Source organism: Rhinopithecus bieti, unplaced genomic scaffold (assembly GCF_001698545.2).
Source record: "Rhinopithecus bieti isolate Rb0 unplaced genomic scaffold, ASM169854v2 scaffold_17275, whole genome shotgun sequence".
Lineage (NCBI taxonomy): Eukaryota > Metazoa > Chordata > Mammalia > Primates > Cercopithecidae > Rhinopithecus > Rhinopithecus bieti.
Window position 1 is genome coordinate 189,138 of NW_016808908.1, and position 15,449 is coordinate 204,586.

Sequence of the window (15,449 nt, forward strand, 5' to 3'; positions counted from 1 at the left end):
GGCCGAGACGGGCGGATCACGAGGTCAGGAGATCGAGATCATCCTGGCTAACACGGTGAAACCCCGTCTCTACTAAAAAAAAAAAAACACAAAAAAACTAGCCGGGCGAAGTGGTGGGCGCCTGTAGTCCCAGCTACTCGGGAGGCTGAGGCAGGAGAATGGCGTAAACCCGGGAGCCGGAGCTTGCAGTGAGCTGAGGTCCGGCCACTGCACTCCAGCCTGGGTGGAAAAAAAAAAAGAAAGGGCAGCTGAAACGCCTCTTCCTCCAGGAAGCCTTTCCTGGAGAAAAGAAGTGGCCCCCCTTTCTCTGGACTCCCATAGAACTTTACTTCCATGTCTTTCTGGCATGTATTTAATTGTGCCACATATCATAGTAATCTGTGTTCACATTTCTCTAATCATATTTACCTAATCTTTTCTACTGATTTATAAGCTCCACCAAGCAATATTTAGGGTAGATTTCACTTTGTACCTCCACATGGATTTTAGCACAGTACCTTGCACCTTATAGGCACACAATAAGCGTGTGTTTAATTAATAAAATAAATGCATCCAAAGTCACTTATACTGTACAGTAGTAACCTATAACCTAAGTGTTCTTACCAGAGAAGATAAAATTAAAACTCCATTTAAAAATTTTTCTTATTTTCTCCATCCTAATTCAGTATCAGGCATCTTAAATTTGGTCAGAATTAGTTTAGTAGTTTAGAGTTTAATGGTTTAAGCAAACATTTTCTTTTCCTTCCTTTTCTTTCTTTGGAACCAGAAGAAACTTTGCTGGACAAAAGGAAAATATCTGGGTGGGAGAAATTGGGTGGGGCCAGTTAAGCCTGCATTCCGCTACTGGATTTAGTTGAAAATATCAAGCTGTTTTCAAGAAATCTGGATTAAACTCCCTCCCTCGCATTGTATTCAGGGGTGCCTTCCTTGAAGAATTGAAAGCAGAAAGATTTGGGAGCTGAGAGTTAAGCTGAACAAAAGGTAACTATTTTAAATCAAAACATCTGCTAGAGAGGTGAATTTAACTTAAATTCCAAGGGGCAATTGCCTTTCAGCTCTCACCTCGTGGACCTATCTTCTCTGATAAATTTTCCCTGGCTACATTAATAAAAGTTGGGGAGGAAGTGTCATTTTGCTATACTTTAGAAATAGCAACTTAAAATATACTTCATCTTCTTTTAATGTCCCAGAAGTTGTGCCTTTCATCTCCCAGTTGTTCTTTATAATACATGGTGTGATGTGGCCTTAACAGATAAGCAATTCCTGTTCTTTTTGCTCAGCATCCAAGAGTTCTGGAAGATTTTGGAAACCCTTTTGTTGTGGTGATAGTGGTATTTATTTCTCAATTTGTGATGTATGGTGTTATCTACTATGGTTGTGTGGGTTGATGAAGCCACTGCTATTAGTTCATGATGACTAAAGAGAACCTATGGGGAAGGTAGTAGGAAGAGCTTAACTGGAATCTTCAGAAATGGTGTCTTCAGGAGTCAAAGCTTGGACTCTCTCATTTGAATGCTCTCCCATGCTGCGGTCTGAAAGTTTGTGTCTCTCCCAAAATTCATATGTTGAAATCCTAACTCTAAGATGATAATATTAGAAGATGATGCCTTTGGGAGGTGACTAAATCGTAAGGGCCCATTCCCTCATGAACAGGAACGGGCTGAAGAGAGATTCTTTGTCCCCTTCACTCTGTGAGGACACCGCAAGAAGGCACTGTCTATAATCCAGAAAGCAGACCTGCACCAAACACCAAATCTGCCTTGATCTTGGCTTGCTAGCTTCCAGAGTTGTAAGAAATACATTTTTGCTGTTTATAAGCCACCTGGTTTATGGTACTTTGTTCTGGCAGTCCAAACAGTCTAAGACAAAAAATTAGTACTGCGAAGTGGGGGTGCTGCTGTATTAAATACTTAAAATGTGGAAGTAGCTTTGGAACTGGATAATGAATAGAGGCTGGAAGAGTTTTGAGGTGCATGCTAGAAAAAGCCTACATTGTGGTGAACTAACCATTAAGGGTAATATTGCTGAGGGCCCAGAAAGAGAAAAGGAGAGCTGTAGAGAAAACCTCAGTCTTTTTAGAGAATACCTAAGTGGTCATGAACAGAAAATGTTAGTAGAAATATGAACAGTAAAGGTTATTCTGATGAGGCCATTCAGATGGAAATGAGAAATACGTTATTGAAAATGGGAGAAAAGGCAATTCTATTTTTAAAGTGGCAAAGAATTTGGCTGCTTTGTGTTCTTGTTCTAGTGTTTTGTGGAAGGTAGAACTTGTGAGTGATGAAATTAAATATTTAGCTGAAACTATTTCTAAGCAAAGTGGTGACAGTGTAGCCTGGTTTCTCTTGATTGCTCATAGTAAAATGCAAGAAGAGAGAAATGATTTAAAGATGGAATTGTTAATTAAAAGGAATGCAGAGCTTAAAATTTTAGAAGATTCTTAGTCTATTCACATTGAAAAAATATGAGAAAATTTGTGTGGAAGAGAACAAGCATGCAGCCAAATGATTATTTTATAAGAAGGTTGGTATAGATTGGCATCTCAATGGAAACCAGGTGCTATTCATCAAGATAATTGAGACATTTATCATCTCAGCCCTGGAACCAAAGATAGAAGAAGTGACTCAGGATGCGGAACAAGGAATAGGTCTTTGAGAAAGAAAGCCATAAGAGTGAGGTAAAGGGCAGATGTGGAATGATCCAGCCTCAGAGGATGTTTCATACTAAGGTCAAGATGCATATGGAGCCAGGAACCCAGGTGCTCATTCTAACAATGTGAAAGAATTCTGTCTTACCAACCCTAGAGGGAGTTGTTCAAAGTTCCAGAAAACAGCAGTAAGATTCGTGATGCCAAGGAAGGGTGGACTATATATTTCTGTAATTTAATTTAAATGAAATCCAGGACCCATTGTTTGAGACAATGGATTAAGAACGACTCAGAAAGCATTTTGGAGATCACTGGGGCTGCGCTTCCCATCATAGGTCCTGGAGTGCAGAACAATATCAAAGGAAGGCCATCACTGTCCAGAGCAGCCTTATATCAGGGGCTCCACTCCCTGCACTCCAAGACTGTGCCCCTTGGCTGCCCCAGGGCCAGCTCAGGTGGCTCCAGTGCAGCAAGGTCTGCACCCAGCAAAGCTATGGGGGCACGGCTGCCTCTAACTGGATTTCAGAGAATGCCCTGGAAAGTCATAGGCCCAGGCAGACAAACGCCACAAAGGTGGGGCCACCATAGAGAGTCCCCACTAAGGCAATACCCAGTGGAACCATGGGAGTGGGGCCACCCCTGAGACCACAGACCAGTAGAGCCCCTAGCATGTGATTCCCATCTGGGAGAACTGCAGGCACTCAACTCCAAACCGAGAGAGCTGTGCCATAGGCTACACCTGGAAAATCTGTGTTATCAGAGCTGTCCAAGGCCATGAAGGCAGGCAAAACTGCAGAGGTAGGACTGCCATCCCAGTGGGTGTGCAAGGCAGGACCTCTGCCCCAGCACCTAGACAGCAGAACACTGAACTGAAAAGATTAGGCTTGAGCATTAAGATTTTGGACTTGTTCAGAATTTGCCACTTCTTTCTTTACTATTTCTCTATCTTGGAATGGGAATATCTAGCCTATGCCTGTCCCATCATTTTATTTTGAAAGCACTTAACGTGTTTAATTTCAGAGGTTCACAGCTCAGGATGGATAGTACCTCGGGTCTCATGCATATCTAATTTGGATGACATTTAGATGAGACCCTGGACTTTGGACTTTTAAATTGATGCTGGACTGAGTTAAAACTTCAGGCTCTTGGGATGAATTGAATATATTCGCATGCAAGAAGGACATGAGGCTGAGTGCACTGGCTCATGCCTGTAATCCCAGCACTTTGGGAGGCCAAGGTGGGTGGATCACCTGAGGTCAGGAGTTTGAGACCAGCCTGGTCAACATGATGAAGCCCTGTCTCTACTAAAAATACAAAGAATTAGCTGGGCGTGGTGGCAGGCACCTGTAATCCCAGCTACTGAGGAGGCAGAGGCAGGAGAATCGCTTGAACCTGGAAGGTAGAGGTTGCAATGAGCCAAGATTGTGCCATTGTAGTCCAGCCTGTGCAACAAGAGTGAAACTCCATCCACCTCCCCCACCCCCCAAAAAAGACATGAATTTGGGTACAGGCAGGGGTGAAATGCTATGGTCTGAATGTTTGTTTCTCCTCCAAAATTCATGTTGAAACCCTAGCCCTCAAGGTGACGGTATTATGAGGTCCTGCCTTTGGGAGGTGATTAGGTCATCAGGGCAGTCCTCATGAATGGGATTAATGCCCTCATCAAAAAGGCTAGAGGGAGACCCCCATCCCTTTCAACATGTGAGGACACAGCAAGAAGGCACTGTCTATAGGCAGAAAGCAGATCCTCACCAGACCCTGAATCTGCCCTGAGTTTGGACTTCCCAACCTCGGGAGCTGTGAGAAATAAATTTTCATAATTTATAAGCCACCCAGTTTATAGTATTTTGTTGTGGCAGCTCAAATGGAATAAGACATCCCAGTTTGGACTTTTTGGAAAGAGGAATCTAGTGAGAAATAATGTTTCAAGAACTGGAGATTAGTCTAAAGAGGCCCAATAAATGAAAAGAGGAAAGGGACTTATTTGTTTGTCTTCACAAATACAAAGGAATACCTCTCAGCCCTGGAACCAAAGATAGAAGAAGTGACTCAAGGATGCAGAGCAAGGACTGGGTCTTTAAGAAGCAAGGCCAAGGGCTGGGACTGGTGGCTCGCACCTATAATCCCAGCATTTTGGGAGGCAGAGGTGGGCAGATCACTTGAGGTCGGGAGTTTAAGACCAGCCTGGCCGACATGGTGAAACTCCGTCTCTACTAAAATACAAAATTAGCTGGGCATGATGATGCACGCCTGTAATCCCAACTACTTGGGAGGCTGAGACAGGAGAATCGCTTGAACCAAGGAAGTTGCAATGAGCCAAGATTGCACCATTGTACTCCAGCCTGGACAAAAAGAGCAAAACTCCTTCTCAAAAAGAAAAAAAATAAATAAATAAACCAAGACCAGAAGAGTGAGGTAAGGTGTGGATGTGGAATGATTCCACCTCAGAGGATGCTTGATGTGTAACGTCAAGATGCACCTGGAGCCAGGGACCCAGGTGCTCATTCTAACACCATGAAGGAATTCTGTTTCGCCAAATTACAGGGAGTTTTTCAAAGTTCCAGAAAACAGCAGTAAGGTTCAGTGATGCCAAGGAAGGGTGGACTATATTTCCGTAATTTAATTTAAAGAACTGACATAGGTTTCTCAGGGATACACAAAAGAGGTTCTTACTCTCACAGAAAGAGCTGGCTCTCAAATCGCTTTAGGGAATGCAGTTCCCAGTAAACAGGAACCTTCTATAAGGGAAACAGAGAAACGTCAGGGAGGGCTCCCAGAGAGCTGCTGGGCTGGTGTTGGTGTCTCTGAACTTGAAAGAGTGGCCTCATGACACCCAGATTTCCAAGACACAGACCAACTGTCTTGGGGGACAAGTTGGAAGGTTGATATGGCAAGTGTTAAAACAAACAAACAAACAAACAAACAAACAAACCTTGCAAACTAGATTTAGTTGCTGCTTCAGGAAGGCACTGCCATTGCTGGGGTGACCTGAAAACCTGTTTGCCAACAGGAGCAGGGAACCCCCGTTCCTTCATCCAGGCTTGTGGTCTCTCGCTCTCTGGTGCCCCCTACTGGCGGAGCCTAACAGGGTGTCAGCTGGCCAAGCAGAAAGGTGCTGTGCAGAGTCCTAGCCTCAGTGGAATACAGGAGCGTGGGTCTGGAGTTGGCGAGGTCACAACTTTATAAGTGGCACGTTCTCCTTATAGCGTCCCAAGACCCATGTTTCTTTCCTAGCAGAACCGTGTATTACCGATTACAGCTAGAACTGTATTTGAGCCCTTTCCAGGTACCTTCTCTTGGGAGAACCATACCTATCTTCTACAGACTTAAAAATCCTGCCATCTCAAAAGCTGAGGCACATGTTTACTATATTTATCCTTTCCATTCCTAGCTATTAACAGAAAAAAAGATCGACTTTCACTTTCTTCTGAAAAGTCAAGAGCATGTCCACCAAACTCTCTAGCAAATATCCGTTAGTTGAAGTTTCTCATCACCACTGCACAAAATATATATTCAATTACCAATTCTGTATATTACTTCTATATATTTTTTTCATCTGTCTAAAATGCATGATTAATTTTCTCCTTCTGACCAGATGGCCTATACTAAAGTTCCAGAGCAGGTCACTTACATTTTTTTCTGACTCACTCCTCCACAGCGTTTCTGTTTTTGGGTTACTCAAGTGAATATCTTATTGATATATCATACCATTCAGTCTCCCCTTATTACAGCCTATCATTTGGGAATATGGCATGCTTCTCCATCACTGTATTTTAATCTGAGGCCCCTTCCAACCATGTCTCAAAAAATCACACTATGGGCCGGGCGCGGTGGCTCAAGCCTGTAATCCCAGCACTTTGGGAGTCCGAGACGGGCGGATCACGAGGTCAGGAGATTGAGACCATCCTGGCTAATACGGTGAAACCCCGTCTCTACTAAAAAAAAATACAAAAAACTAGCCGGGCGCGGTGGCGGGCGCCTGTAGTCCCAGCTACTCCGGAGGCTGAGGCAGGAGAATGGCGGGAACCCGGGAGGCGGAGCTTGCAGTGAGCTGAGATCCGGCCACTGCACTCCAGCCTGGGCGACAGAGCGAGACTCCGTCTCAAAAAAAAAAAAAAAAAATCACACTATGATATAACCTCAACTTGGTTCATTCACAATGCACACTGAGACGGTATGATATAGTGACCTCTGGACTAGATTGCCCATGTCCAACTCCTTATTTTTTTTTTTCACATTTCTTTTTTTTTTTTTTTTTTTTGAGATGGAGTCTCGCTCTGTCACCCAGGCTGGAGTGCTGTGGCCGGATCTCAGCTCACTGCAAGCTCCACCTTCCGGGTTCACGCCATTCTCCTGCCTCAGCCTCCCGAGTAGCTGGGACTACAGGCGCCCACCACTTCGCCCGGCTAGTTTTTTGTAGTTTTTAGTAGAGACGGGGTTTCACCGTGTTAGCCAGGATGGTCTCGATCTCCTGACCTCGTGATCCACCTGTCTCGGCCTCCCAAAGTGCTGGGATTACAGGCTTGAGCCACTGCGCTCGGCCTCCAAATCCTTATTTTTCTACCTACCAGCTGTACATGTCCTTGTGCAAGTTATTTAACTTCCATAAGCCTCATTTTTCTCCATCTGTGAAATGGAAGTAACAACAGTACCTACTTTGTAAGGTTGTTTCTAAGATGAAAAGAGATATACAGATAGTAAGTACTCAATCAATGACAGCTATTATTAGTATAATGGTTTTGAGGCTATTAGTATTATTTCCATCTCCTCTCTGCTTTCCAATATTTTGGGGGTGCAAATCCCCAGGCATATCCCCTACTCTTATTCATATTCTCATCTTACACTTGTTGTCTTCCATAGGAACCACATTCATAGGTTTATCAAGGTGATTGTCCTTCTTTCTTCCTTTACTCAAAGTTTTTCAGTTGGGTCACCCAGATTCTGGTCAAATATCCTTCCCTCACCAAGAATATATCATTCATCCCAGTACATAAACCATGGCTTTGTCTTATAAATGTCACTTCTCTTTACCATCTTTTTAATTGTACATTCAACCCACAGATTCTTCTTTCTCTTCAAAGTCTTTATTATTGGTAGAGAAAACCATTATATAAGTTTATCATCTAGGGCTGGGCATGGTGGCTCACAACTGTAGTCCCAGCACTTCAGGAGGCCAAGGCAATGAATCCCTTGAGCTCAGGAGTTCAAGAGAAGCCTGGGCAACATGGCGAAACCCTGTCTCTACCAAAAATACAAAAAATTAGGCGGGTGTGATGGTGTGCTCCTGTGGTTCCAGCTATTCGGGAGGCTGAGATGGGATGATCACTTGAGCCAGGAGACGGAGGTTGCAGTGAGCCGAGATCGTGCCACTGCACTCCAGCCCGGGTGACAGAGTGATACCCATTTCAATAAAGAAAAAGAAAAGTTTATCATCTTACTCTTGAGTCCTTTGATTCCTCACCCAAGGCATAGTTTATTTTCAGAAATGTCATTCATGCAGTATTTTAGCTCAAGACATACTGGGAGAAGATTTCCAGGAGAAAGTTAATAAAGATCTTCAAATGGCAGAAGAATCAGGAAGATCAGACCTGAGAGCTTAATGGAATAGCTTTCAAAAGCATGATGAATCATCTTGGGTGTGCAACTTGGACACAATGCTTATTTCATATAGGCTAAGTAGAGAGTATTGAGCCTGTCAGAAAAGGAAGCTTTCACCCTGATGCCAAAGAAATTTGCTAGTCAAAATAACCAGTCAAATAATTTCCAAATTAATTATTTTTCATTTTGTGTTTGCATTTATACATCCAGTCTCAGATTCTCAAAGGAATAAGTTATGATTTTAGCACACAGAAGTTTAGCTTCTTCTCATCACTACCCTAAACCATCCAAATTATAAAAGTGAAACTATATATTACACAGTGATACCTTCATAAATCTATTTCCAAATGCCAGAAAATAGGCATCATGAGTGGGGAATTTCATATGTGTCCATGCATGTACAGAGTTCAGGCTCAGAGAGATAAATGTGTCAAGAATGCATAACCACAGCCGAGTAATTATGCAACTTCTATTTCTGCCAATAAATTTCGAGCCTGATTTATGTCAGATCAGAATATAAATCCAGTCTTTGCACCGATTATCAAAAATACACTTTTCAGGCTGGGCGCAGTGGCTCATGCCTGTAATCCCAGCACTTTAGGAGGCCGAAGCGGACAGATCACCAAAGGTAAGGAGTTCAAGACCAGCCTGGCTGGTGAAACCCCATCTCTACTAAAAAATACAAAAATTAGCCAGAAGTGGTGGTGTGGTGGCAGGTGCCTATAATCCCAGCTACTCGGGAGGCTGAGGTAGGAGAAGCACTTGAACCCGGGAGGTGGAAGTTTCAGTGAGCCGATATGGCACCACTGCACTCCAGCCTGTGCAACAGAACAAGACTCGATAAAAAAAAGAAAGAAAGAAAGAAAGAAAGAAAGAAAGAAAGAAAGAAAGAAAGAAAGAAAGAAAGAAAGAAAGAAAGAAAGAAAGAAAGAAAGAAAGAAAGAAAGAAAGAAAGAAAGAAAGAAAGAAAGAAAGAAAGAAAGAAAGAAAGAAAGAAAGAAAGAAAGAAAGAAAAGAAAGGAAGGAAGGAAGGAAGGAAGGAAGGAAAAAAAAAACACTTTTCACACTTTTCAGTGTTGAATGTATTATTTTCAGACAGAATATAGTTGATGGAATGCTATATTGGGTCCATACTGCAAAGTCTGCTGGGCCTTGGTGGGGTGGAGTGGAGCCTGTCTGGAGAAAAAAGACAAGACTCAGCTCTGAAAAGAGAACTGAAACGAAGGACCCAGAAATTGTGATGACTTGATAAACCTTGGGCCTAAGCTCTCATATGAGCAAATAATGAGAGCAGCCATCTTAATTTTGATGGAAAATAAATGGGTGCATCATCTCATTTACTAAAAAAAATAATGAGATGAAATTGTTCTGAGGGAGTGGATTCCCAGGATTCTCCACCCTGTGTATGCCTCACTTCTGCCAGGTGCCACCAATCACCAACTCTAAATTTGTAAGGCCAGGGCAATGCATCTGTGTCCTGGAGAATCACTTGGGGAGTTTTGAAAAATACTGACATCCGGCTCCACCTAGGAAATGTTAGTTTAATTAGACTGGGATGCAGCCTAGGCATTGCTAGTTTTCTTAAAGCACACCAGGTAAGAAGCACTGGTCTAGGCCAACTGCCCTGAGGGTGGCTCCTGCCTTGCAAAGACTATGACAAAGTCTGCAGAGGTGCACACAGAACAACAGTGGGGCCTCTTCCCCATTCTTGCTGCCCTTTCTCCTTCATGTTCTTTATTCTCCTGCCTTGCAGCGCCGGTCCTTGACTACAGATTGTCTTGTGTCTATTGTCTATAATTTAATGCTTCTGATTCCCAGATGCCTACTGGTCCCTCCCTGGCCTGCTCTGACTCCAGAAATGTGTATTTTTTTCTGAGTATTTGCCCACTCTGTTGCAAACTCTGGCTTTGCAAGCTCCCCTAGCTGCATTGACTTGAAGCAAGCATCGGATTCAACCCTCTCAGTTGGATTCTAACTTCCAGTCCCTTTCCTCCGGCAGGAGGCTGGGGACATCTCCATAGGCACCACCTGACCATATTTGCTGAACACTTAACTTCTGTGGGAAGCGATGAAGTCCCAGCCTGTCCATCTAGATAACAATCTTCTTGTCATGGGATGAAACCAGCCTTGAATCCTGCATGAGGAAATTACAGCAGAGTGAGAGAGAGAAAGCCTAGGTGACTAGGGGGTAGGTTCCTGAGCTAGGGCCTGAGATGTGGAAAGGAGAGACTATAAAGAGAAGGGAGAAGAGAAAATGATGAGTAAGACTATCTTCTTTAGGTAAACCTAAGTGTGTATTATAAATGTTAGCATTGGCCACTGTCACTTATAAATTGATAGTGTCATTTTTAAAATTCTGTATCATGTCTTCTTCATGACTTTTTAATACCACCATTGTCTCAAGGTACAAGCCCAGAAGTGTAAGTTGAAAAGAAAATGTCTATAAAATAATACACATGCTCTAATTTTCAACCAAACATTAAAAGTAAACCTAAAACCCACTGCTGATATCCATGTATAATCCCTTTTGGCTCCCAGAGGTACCTCTGTTAACAAATGTGTAGTCCTGGAAGAACTGTTTGACATACAAAAAAATACATGTATGATATTGCTTCATGTGTGTTTTATGTAACCGGAATAATACCACATATATCATTAGGAAAATTACTTGTTTTTCACTCAATAGTCTAGAGTGGAGATCTTTCATTTCACCACATATAAATCTCATTCTACTCAACTACTAAATGCTAACTATGGACATATAAGCTGCTTCCAATGGATACGATTATAAACAATTGTATAAATACAATGTATAGCTTATATGTGTGTGTGTGAAGGTTTCTTTAGAGAAGATCAAGAAAAGTAAAATTGTTAGACAATAGGGTAGATGAATTTGTATTTTAAATCGGTATTGTCAAATTTATACCTCACCTAGTAATGCAAGAGAATACCATTTTACCATACTCTACTCAACACTATTACATATTTTACTTTATTTTATTATTATTATTTTTAGATGAAGTCTTACTCTGTCACCCAGGCTGGAGTAAAGTGGCCCAATCTGGGCTTACTGTAACGTCTGCCTCCCAGGTTCAAGCGATTCTCCTGCCTCAGACTTCTGAGTAGCTGGGCTTACAGACACCCATCAACACTCTCAGCTAATTTTTGTATTTTTTGTAGAGACGGGGTTTCACCATGTTGGCCAGGCTGGTCTCGAACACCTGACCTCAAGTGATCTGCCTCCCTCAGCCTCCCAAAGTGCTGGGATTACAAGCGCGAGCCACCATGCCACATATTTCAAATGTTGCTTCTCTGGAATGGTATTTCTTTGTTTGCATTTATGTATTTTTTTTATTACTTGTGTGGTGAAAATATGCTTCACTATTGTTTCAATTTGCTTTTCATTGATTACAAGTAAGATTGAACATTTTTGTGTATGCCTACTATTATTTGGTTTTACTCCTTTATGAATCCATTTTCCATATTCTTTGCCCATTTTTCTATTGGGTGACTTATCTTTTTTCTTATTGATAGAGGAGTGATTTATAGATTATGGATTTCCTTCAGGACACAATTCACATTGTAGTCTACTTGAATGGCTCCCCCCGGTGGTGTACAGTACACAGCCTGCACAGCCGTAACTGGCACTCAGCTTTTGTTTGTGATCAATATGTAAATATTTTATCCTTACTCTGTCTCTTGTCTTTACATTTTACTTGTGTTATTTTTCACAGTGTAGAAGTTGTTTTTCTAGTCATATTTATCGGTCTTTTCCTTTGTGTTGTTTGCCTTCTGAGTCTTGTTTAAGATAATCTTTCCCACCCAAAGTAAAACATTTTCCTGTATGGCCTCTGATTCTTTTATAGTTTTACTTTTTATGCTCATATATTTAATCTATCTGGAAATGACTGGTGGATGATGTGAGGTAGGGATCTAACTTTATCTTTGTCCAAATGGATAACTAATAATACCAACAAATTATTGAATAGACATCCAAAAGACATCTCTTACCTAAAATACTACCTCTACCACCATGCCTGGCTAATTTGTGTATTTTTAGTAGAGACAGGGTTTCACTATGTTGGCCAGACTCATCTTGAACTCCTGACCTCAGGTGATCCACCTGCCTTGGCCTCCCAAAGTGCTGGGATTACATACATGAGGTAGGAGAACTGCTTGAACCCGGGAGGCAGAGGTTGTAGTGAGCTGAAATCATGCCATTGCACTCCAGTCTGGGGGACAAGAGTGAGACTTCTCAAAAAAATTTTTTTTAATTTTAAAAAATTTAAAATTAAAAAATAAAATACTACCTCTATCATATGGCATTTTTTCCTATATTCATAGGTTCATTTTGAGGCTCTGCATTCTATTCTTATGATTAAAATTATATTTGGAGAAATTATTCATTTAGCTACAGTGGTCATGGGTAATCACGATCTATTAGTAAGTGAGAGGTTTGGTTTAAATAAAGATCTACTCTATATTGAGTTTAATTCACAGTATATAACTTAATGTTATAATAAACTATGTATTATAAATAATATGGAGTTCTCACTTCTGACAGGAGGCTCAGTCTAAATAATGCTTTTGTTATCTTTTAAAGCTCCCACATTGAGGACCTGCATGACTCTTAGACAAAGATCTTGGTGTCCAGTGAAGCGGCCAACTTGTTTTTATTTCTTCCTGAATATTATTATGACTTGAAACTCGTAACTTGATTCATAGTGTATTAATAACATTAATTCATATATCTTTTAAGTTTAAGTGAACTGATCATTTAGAACAAGAGTTCAAGAATATAAATATGAAGTTTTCCATGGGCCCATATGAACCTTAAATGCCATCTGATAGCACAGTTTGACAATTAGTAGTCAGTGAATAAATATATGCAGAATGAATGAAAGTAGTACTATGTGTAACTTGAAAACCGCCACTCATGCTCTTTTTTCTAGGCACTTCACTGATTTGCTTCATTCAGAGTAGCTGTTTTGCTCTTGCTGTTTTAAGACATATGGTATTAGAACTTGGCATGAATCGCTTTCTTTGCCAGAAAATTTTGAGTCAATTTAAGCTTTTTTCTTTGACCTTAAAAAAAAAAAAAAAAAACCTAAGACACTTAGTTGTTTAGTTATTGGCTATCAAATAAACCCCCGAAGCATAAATATTATTCTCCATATTGGCTTTCTATATGGTACAACTGAATGAAAACTGGACTTACTTTATTCTCCCTTCTCTCTGGAGAGCACAGCCTATGTAGACTAGAATGTGAATCATGACCCCTGGATTGTGCAGTGCACAGTACTGTTCTCCTTCCACCTCCCACTTCCATTCTCTATGTTTCTGTATTCAAAAAGATCCTCCTGGTTCTGCCTATAGGTAGATCCATTGATGCCTACGATTTGCAGCTCTGTGTTCCTAGAAGAACTCATCCCACAGACTGCAAAGGTTACTCATGTAATTAGCCTGGAGACTTCTAGCAGTTTCCAGGCCTGAGTTCTTATCAGGGTTTGTCTTACAAGAGTTCAAATGGTCTCCTGTATGACTATTTTAAAAATATGGAGGCCAGGCGCAGTGGCTCATGCGTATAATCCCAGCACTTTGGAAGGCCGGGGTGGGTGGATCACGAGATCAGGAGTTCAAGACCAGCCTGGCCAACATGGTAAAACCCTCTCTCTACTAAAAATGCAAAAATCAGCCAGGCGTGGTGGTGCATGCCTGTAATCGCAGCTACTCGGGAGGCTGAGGCAGAAGAATTGCTTGAACCCGGGAGACAGAGGTTGCAGTGAGCAGAGATCATGCCACTGCACTCCAACCTGGGCGACAAAGCTAGACTCCATCTCAAAAAAAAAAAAAGAAAGAAAAAAATAGAGTCCAACAAAACTTTCAGAATGGCTGTACAGGAGGATGGCTTGCTCACTCACACAGGTACTGTTGATTCTGCACAAGTATCTATTTGACAATGCAAGGCTCATACCTTCAGTCAAACTTGTAACCAGTTGAGCACAGAGACTCTGTTCAGTATAGCAAACATAGTTTACGTGGGCCCACCCAGAAACTTTCTACAGGTACATTCCACATGCTGAGTGATGCTGGCTGATTCAGCCTGTTGTGTGCAACTCTATGCTTCTTTCCTAAAGCCTGTGTGAGAAGATGCAAAGTTAAAGTCAAAATTCCAAGACTTACAGATTGTTAGAACTGAAAATATTTTAGGGACTTTCTTGTTGAACCATCTCATTTTAGAACTGGGATGACTGCCTGTTGACTTTAGTATATTTCATTTATAAATATATAGGCACACACATTTATAACACATATAATCAACCATATTAATCATATTAATAGCAAATGAATGAAAAATTCATATACATTTAAACTTTAAGTGAACTGGTCATTTGGGATATAAGCATGTGACGTTAGCTCTCCTTTCTTTAAAATATCTGCAGCTCCCATTGGGGCGTGTGTGTGTGTGTGTGTGTGTGTGTATGTGTGTTTCCAAGAACATAGCAGTGGAGAAGTTACTAATTGCCACCCATTAGACAGATGGGATTGGTTAAAATGTGGAACAGTTGCCAGCTCCCTGTGGAATTCTGGCTGGCTGTTTCTTTACTCCAAAGTCTGTTTTACTTTGTGAAATAGTTTTATTTTTTAAGTAACATTTACTTTTTATTCCCCAAAGGGATGCTGGGAAGAAGACTCCCCTTATTGCTATTCTTATAGTAACATGTGAGAGAACTACATGTATACAGGGCTTGACAGTCTCTTCCTGGGAACATACACTGCAAATAGCCCAGAGGATCTAGGCAGCCACCTGTCACTCAGCTTAGCACCTACATCTGTACCCTTCCTTCCCAGCCCTAGGCCCCTTTGCACTGATGGAAATGATAGTACATGGCAATTCTCCAAATCAAGGTTGTTTAAAAATTCCTACAGTCCACTGATTAGGCATTTATTCCCCTGTGGTTATTTCTAAAGGTAAAAATAACACCTTGGAGAGTTTGTGGATCTTTCTAGTTAGTGTACTGTGACCCCATATAAACTTCAGCCCCAAAATGCATGACCATCACATATATAAAGAACTACTCAGAACAAGTTAAACCTAAGAGCAATGCCCTCTAGCAAACTAGAGTCTAGAATATACTAGTAAGAGACCAATCATTCCACAAATATTTATTGAGGCTCTCTCTTCTGGGCACTGCAGAGTTCA

The 15,449-nt window shown here is 41.4% G+C and overlaps 1 protein-coding gene across 1 annotated transcript in view; it reads left to right on the forward strand.

Annotated features, from left to right (window-relative positions):
* The first annotated feature begins 855 nt into the window (after positions 1-855).
* The window catches only part of CALD1 (caldesmon 1), a 241,611-nt gene continuing 227,017 nt past the window's right edge, over positions 856-15,449 (forward strand). Inside the window, exon 1 of the mRNA XM_017887714.1 lies at positions 856-981. The gene's annotated coding sequence lies outside the window, so the exon portion shown is untranslated. The remainder of the gene's footprint in view (positions 982-15,449) is intronic.